Below are 6,515 nucleotides of genomic sequence, written 5' to 3'. Positions count from 1 at the left end.
TCATGGAGCAACTTTATACACAGAACAACATGAAGTATTTTTCTGTTTAGTTCATTTTTAACAAGCAAAGTACATTTCTGAAAATCTCATTCACTGATAACATACATTATTTTATTTATAATTTAAAATTTCAATATTGCATTTTAATCGCAGTACATGTTGTTATAAGAACTTAACGTGGTTTCATGGAAAAAATCAACTTTGGGAAGAAGAGTAGACTCCTAAAGAACTACACTTAAGGTTTAAAATCTGTTGTCCTGGAAAATGAGTGGACATGATGTGTGAGAGAGATACAAGTAGAAAACTATTGATTTGCCTGTTAACTCTGATAAAGCTGAAAAAATCTCTCAAAATGCAATTCTTTGTTGAAAATTGATCAAAACAAACCTTCTTAGCTTGTTTATATAATTAACCCTTACATTCTTCACCCATACAATACATCAATGCTCCTAGGGCTTTAATAAGACCACCAAACCAAGAGTACTTTCCAGTTGAGGTCTGGAGGTCAGGCAGGGGAAATACATGACCATCACATGTCAGGTACTGTATAAAGCACTATGTAAGTGGCTATAATTGAAAGAGAATTATTTTCTGCAGGTAGAGGAAACAAAACTCTGATCCCTCCATAAAGGTTTGGTGCCTGGGGACTGACAGTAGAAAGCAAACTTTATGTTTGATCTTACATGGTGTGGATAAACAGAAATCCTGAGTTAAACCTAGTGGTGAACTAGTATGAGAGCTTCATCTGCTTAGAATTTTCTTCCCTAATGTCTGTGTATGGAAATTACTGTGGGTTGTTATAATTTTCCTGCTCAGGCTCATGCTTAACTGTGAGGATTAAGATGTCAGATGTGTATAAAGTTGTGCTGACCTTGTAGCTGCAGTTAAATCCCTTCTCTCCTTTGTTTTTTGGCTCATTCACTTCAATAGAATGTCAAATTTATGAGGAGAAATAAGTAGCTGAAAACTTATGTAGAAAAATCTTAAGAGCAGAATTGCAGAATAGTGATTTAACTTACCTTCAGATGAGCAACTCTACTGAAAGAAAGTAAAAATAGCCTAAATCACAGAATCATAGAATGGTTTGGGTTGGAAGGAACCTCAAGGACCATCAAGCTCCAACCCCCCTGCCACAGGCAGGGCTGCCAATCTCCATCTCTAATACCAGACCAGCCTGCCCAGTGCCCCATCCAACCTGGCCTTGAACACCTCCAGGGACAGGGCATCCACAGCCTCTCTGGGGAAAAAAAAAAAAAAAAGGATAATCCGATAATCTTTATTCTGAACAAATTAACACTTGATTCTACAAAGGCCTTATTCAGCACTTTTAGATAACACTCAGATCCTCTTCGTTTGACCTGAACAAGGAATTTAGGACAGGTGGAATATGAGAGAGGCAGACCAGGTCGAGTGTTGGTAATCTTCTTGGCACAGTGGCGGCTGCAGAGGAGGATTCCCCAGTTTAGGTTCTTCCACCTGTGTTAAGCACTTGTCTGCCCTGGACCTGTAAATGATAAGGACTTTTTCAGTTTCCAAATACAACTATCTGCTGCTACAAATGTTACATTTTCCTTGGTATTAAGTACATCTAGCAAATTCTCCAGGAGCTATGTTGGACTTCTGTAGTGAAAATGCTGAGTCATGGCTTGAAGCTGTGATTGAGCACCTGGAGGGAAGGCAGATCCAACCCAGGGGATCTCAGGTGTGTGCAATTCACACCTGAGAAGGAGTGGAGCCAGGATCCAGCCCTTCCCAGTCTTCATTTAAGGGTTGGCAGTGGAGGTGAGGGTATCTTATTTGGAAATCTTTGCATAGAGGAGAGCCTCGTAGGCCTGTCAAAGGTAAGTAGTTTATTTTCTTTATTTCTATGCCTATAGCTGTTGTGCCTGAGAGGATTCTTACTCCCTGTGGCCTTAGATATTGCTGCTCTGCTGTCTTGTGCTTTCTATGATGTCACAACTTCCAAAGAAAGTGGTAGAATGGGAATTCATATACTTTGCATTTCCCCTTCTCTCTGCCTGTGGAGAGGAGTCTTCAATAGAGTCTTTTTTAAAAGCAGAAAACAATGTAGGATTAGCAGTGAGATGCTGCCCTTTCAGTTTGGTTATTACAAACATACATGGACAGGCACAGGCTGCCCAAAGAGGCTGTGGATTCTCCTATGGAGATATTCAAGACTGGTTAGGATGTTTTCCTGCTCAACCTGCTGTAGAGAGCTTATTTAGAAGGGTTGGATGACCCCCAGAGGTTCCTTCCAACCCCTAGGTTTCTGTGTGGTTTTTTTTTTTTTTTTCTTTTTGTTTTTGGAGCTGGTTTTGACTGGCTGTTGTTGGTAGTGATGCATTTTTTATTTATTGATTTATTTATTTATTTTAATATATTGACTATAGGCTTTTATCAAAATCATGAGCTTGTTTATGCATATCCGTGTACCACATGACGTGGAAACTGTCTCTTTTTTGTTGTTTTAAACTGTGATTGTCTGTTACTGGAACCTTCTTAAGGATAAAGCTGTTTGGAAAGGCTTGTGTATGTATTATTTAGTAAAAGTGTTTTTGATGTCTCTTAGAAGATAGCAAACAAAGTAGTTTGGAATCACCAAATAAGCTTGTTAAGAGGGGTTGGATTGCAACCTTTCACACTTTTTTCTAAAGCCAGTTAACATATGGCTATCTGTCTTTTTTTTTCCCTTAGTGTAGGCATACTGGATGTCATATTGCTGCTGTGCAAGCCAAATATCACTAACTCTATCAAACTAGTCTGAGTGATTAATGGTCATCAATAGCAACTAACTTCAGATGCTTTAAATAAATGATAAATTTATAGATAAATGCTATAGGTAAATGCACAACAATGTGTTATTTTCAGATTCTGGAGGGCCTCAGGCTGCATGGAGTCAGACTAAGCATATTGATGCTATGGATTTTAAATTGCAGTAACTGTACTCATCTATGTATTGCAATAGATCATTCTAAACAGATTCCCCTTATGCTATTTGTGCGTGGAGGTTTTGAAAAGTTGTGGGTTTTTTTTTGTTTGTTTGGTTTTTTTTTTGAAGTCAAAGTCCTTAAAGTGTTGTATTGGTGTGCTGACACTTGAGCGATTTCTAAATAATCACTGGTAAGCTAATGAGTGTAGCATAGAGTAATTCTGATTTCAAATCTGTGCTGATAAGAATGCTCTTCTGCTTATTTGCGTTGACTTTCTTTAATGTGTGCTGCAACTTACTACATGGAATTGGGACCTTGTGTGAGTGCTGATCCATTATAGTAACAGAATAGAAAATGTTTTCTGTCTCCAGATCACTAGGAATTTAAGCTGTTTAGTGAGAAGGGTTGTCCTTTTAATGTATATTTGATTTATTGTCATTTAGCTGTATCTAAATCAGGGTGAGAAAATAAGTTTTCTTTATTGTGTTTTGATTGAGGAAGTAATGCAATGCAATTTTATAATAATAAATAAATAATGATAGGGAGCTGTTCTGCAAGAAGTTGATTAAAATAAAATGAAAAACTAATTGTACTTTGAATTCCAGATTGGTATTCTGATGAATCTCAAATCCCATACAAAATCTGTATACTAGAAAATGGCCTTAACCTGTATATACGAAAATGAACTTTACAATAATGGACTGAAAATACAGCATTATGAAAATATTATGAGTGATTTAAGAAATGGATTAACCAATTTCGGGGGGAAAAGAAAATTGGTGCATGTTAAGGCACCAGCCAAACTTGTGATGTTTTACCTGGAGAATGATCATATGGTTGTTTTATAGTATTTGCATGTTATGTTGTGTTGTAGTGGAATTTTCTAGGACTATAGCGAAGCTGCACTAGAATAAGTAGCAAAAACAATGATTAAAATGAGAAAAAGGATGGCCATATGGAAAAGGGAATTAAATGCGAAACACTCATGCTTTCATAATAGAAAAACTTGAAGTTTATAAGGAATTAGTCAAGATAATGCACAGTCTTCTAGTTGTTGTTTTGCTGAGGGTACTTTCTGGTGAATAGAGATTCTTAATTTACCTTTTTTTTCTCGAATCTGACATTGATCTTCTTGGTGCCCTTGTTTTAAAATAATTTTCTTTCCTCTTCTACTTCTGCCTTCCTTTGTTTTGACATCTCTCTAGCAGACTATCTCAATACACAATACAGTTGTTTAGTGTGTTGTTTTCCAATTTGTTTAGATAACACAGAGCATATGGGGACCCCAGTATATGCAGAGTATAAGGCTTAGTATGTTATGCTAAACTGGTATTTTCTCTCAGAGTTGAAACATGGAAATAGTTGTAAGCCAAAATCAGTCTGGGAGAATTTATTCCTGGTTTAGGATTTACAGAAAACTGTGAATGAGGAGGAAAATGATCATGTTGTATTTCTGAAATATTGGAGCAATAAAGATGAAATATTAGAAAGTGATACATATGAATCTATGAAAGATCATAATATGTAGTTATATTCCTTCATGCAAGACCTTCTCAGATAGCATAACTAGGATGCTGAGTAGCATTGAACCACACAGCGTAAGGAAGAGGAAATGTGTAAAAATGTTTGGAACCAGTATGACTTGCTGAGAGACACCATCTTAGCAGAGTCAATGAAACTGAAGGTTCAGCAGAGACCTCAGTGGAAGCTCTTCTCATGAATACCCTAGCACATCTGTGAAGTACCAGCTGAAATAATGATGTGGCAGAAGCAGCTTTTATGCCACAACTAATACAAAACTGTTAAGCACACAGCAAAGATTTCGCTGTGAATTTGCTGTAACCCTAGCTAGAATTCTGAAACTAGTAGAGACTAAAGAGACAGAGAAAACTGAATTGACTGGGGATCATTCCAGAAGTAACTCTTGGCAAGGAGCTCAAGCAACGTATCTGGATGTGTGTAAAAACAGTACAGTGTATGTAAAACACAGAATCACAGAATCGTAGGGGTTGGAAGGGACCTCCAGAGATCATCGAGTCCAACCCCCCTGCCAAAGCAGGATCCCTACACCAGGTCGCACAGGTAGGCGTCCAGGCGGGTCTTGAATATCTCCAGAGAAGGAGACTCCACAACCTCCCTGGGCAGCCTGTTCCAGTGCTCCGTCACCCTCACCGTAAAGAAGTTCTTGCGCACATTGGTGCGGAACTTCCTATGCTCCAGCTTCTGGCCATTTCCCCTTGTCCTGTCTCCGCACACTGCTGAAAAGAGTCTGGCCTCGCCACTTTGCCCCCCACACCTTAGATATTTATAGACCTGGATCAGGTCCCCTCTCAGTCTTCTCTTCTCAAGGCTAAACAGACCCAGCTCACTTAGCCTTTCCTCATAGGGGAGATGCTCCAGGCCCTTCACCATCTTTGTGGCTCTCCACTGGACTCTTTCCAAGAGATCCCTGTCTTTTTTGTACTGGGGAGCCCAGAACTGGACACAGTACTCCAGATGAGGCCTTACCAGGGCAGAGTAGAGGGGGAGGATAACCTCCCTCGACCTGCTGGCCACGCTCCTTTTAATGCACCCCAGAATGCCATTGGCCTTTTTGGCCACAAGGGCACACTGCTGGCTCATGGCCAACCTGTCGTCCACCAGGACACCCAGGTCCCTCTCCACAGAGCTCCTCTCCAGCAGGTCATCCCCCAACCTGTACCGGTGCATGGAATTATTCCTCCCTATGTGCAAGACTCTACACTTGCTTTTGTTAAACTTCATCTGGTTCCTTACTGCCCAGCTCTCCAGCCTGTCCAGGTCTCGCTGAATGGCAGCACAGCCTTCGGGCGTGTCAGCCAATCCTCCCAACTTCGTATCATCAGCAAACTTGCTGAGGGTGGCCACTACCCCCTCATCAAGGTCATTGATGAAGATGTTGAACAGGACCGGTCCCAGCACCGACCCCTGGGGAACACCGCTGGTTACAGGTCTCCAACCAGACTCTGCACCGCCAATGACAACCCTCTGTGCTCTGCCAGTCAGCCAGTTCTCAACCCACCTCACTGTCCACTCATCTATCCCGCACTTCCTCAGCTTCGTTATAAGGATGTCGTGGGAGACAGTGTCAAATGCCTTGCTGAAATCAAGGTAGACTACATCCACTGCTCTCCCCCCATCCACCCAGCCAGTGACAACATCATAGAAGGCTACCAGGTTGGTCAAGCACGACCTCCCCCTGGTGAACCCGTGCTGACTACTCCTGATAACCTCCTTTTCTTCCAGTTGTCTGGAGATGGCATCCAGCACAATCTGTTCCATTACCTTTCCAGGGACAGAGGTGAGGCTGACTGGCCTGTAATTACCTGGATCTTCCTTCTTGCCCTTTTTGAAGACCGGAGTGACATTGGCTATCCTCCAGTCTTCAGGCACCTCCCCCATTCTCCAAGACCTCTCAAAGATGATAGAGAGCGGTTCAGCAATCACCTCTGCCAGCTCCCTCAGCACCCGTGGATGCACCCCATCGGGTCCCATGGATTTATGAACATTGGTGTTGCCTAGGCGCTCTCGGACCGCCTCTTCCCTGACTAAAGGGAAGTCTTCCAT

The sequence above is a fragment of the Phasianus colchicus genome, chromosome 1 (genome assembly GCF_987193195.1).
Source record: "Phasianus colchicus chromosome 1, bPhaCol1.hap1.1, whole genome shotgun sequence".
Lineage (NCBI taxonomy): Eukaryota > Metazoa > Chordata > Aves > Galliformes > Phasianidae > Phasianus > Phasianus colchicus.
Note: the sequence above shows the minus strand (reverse complement) of the source record.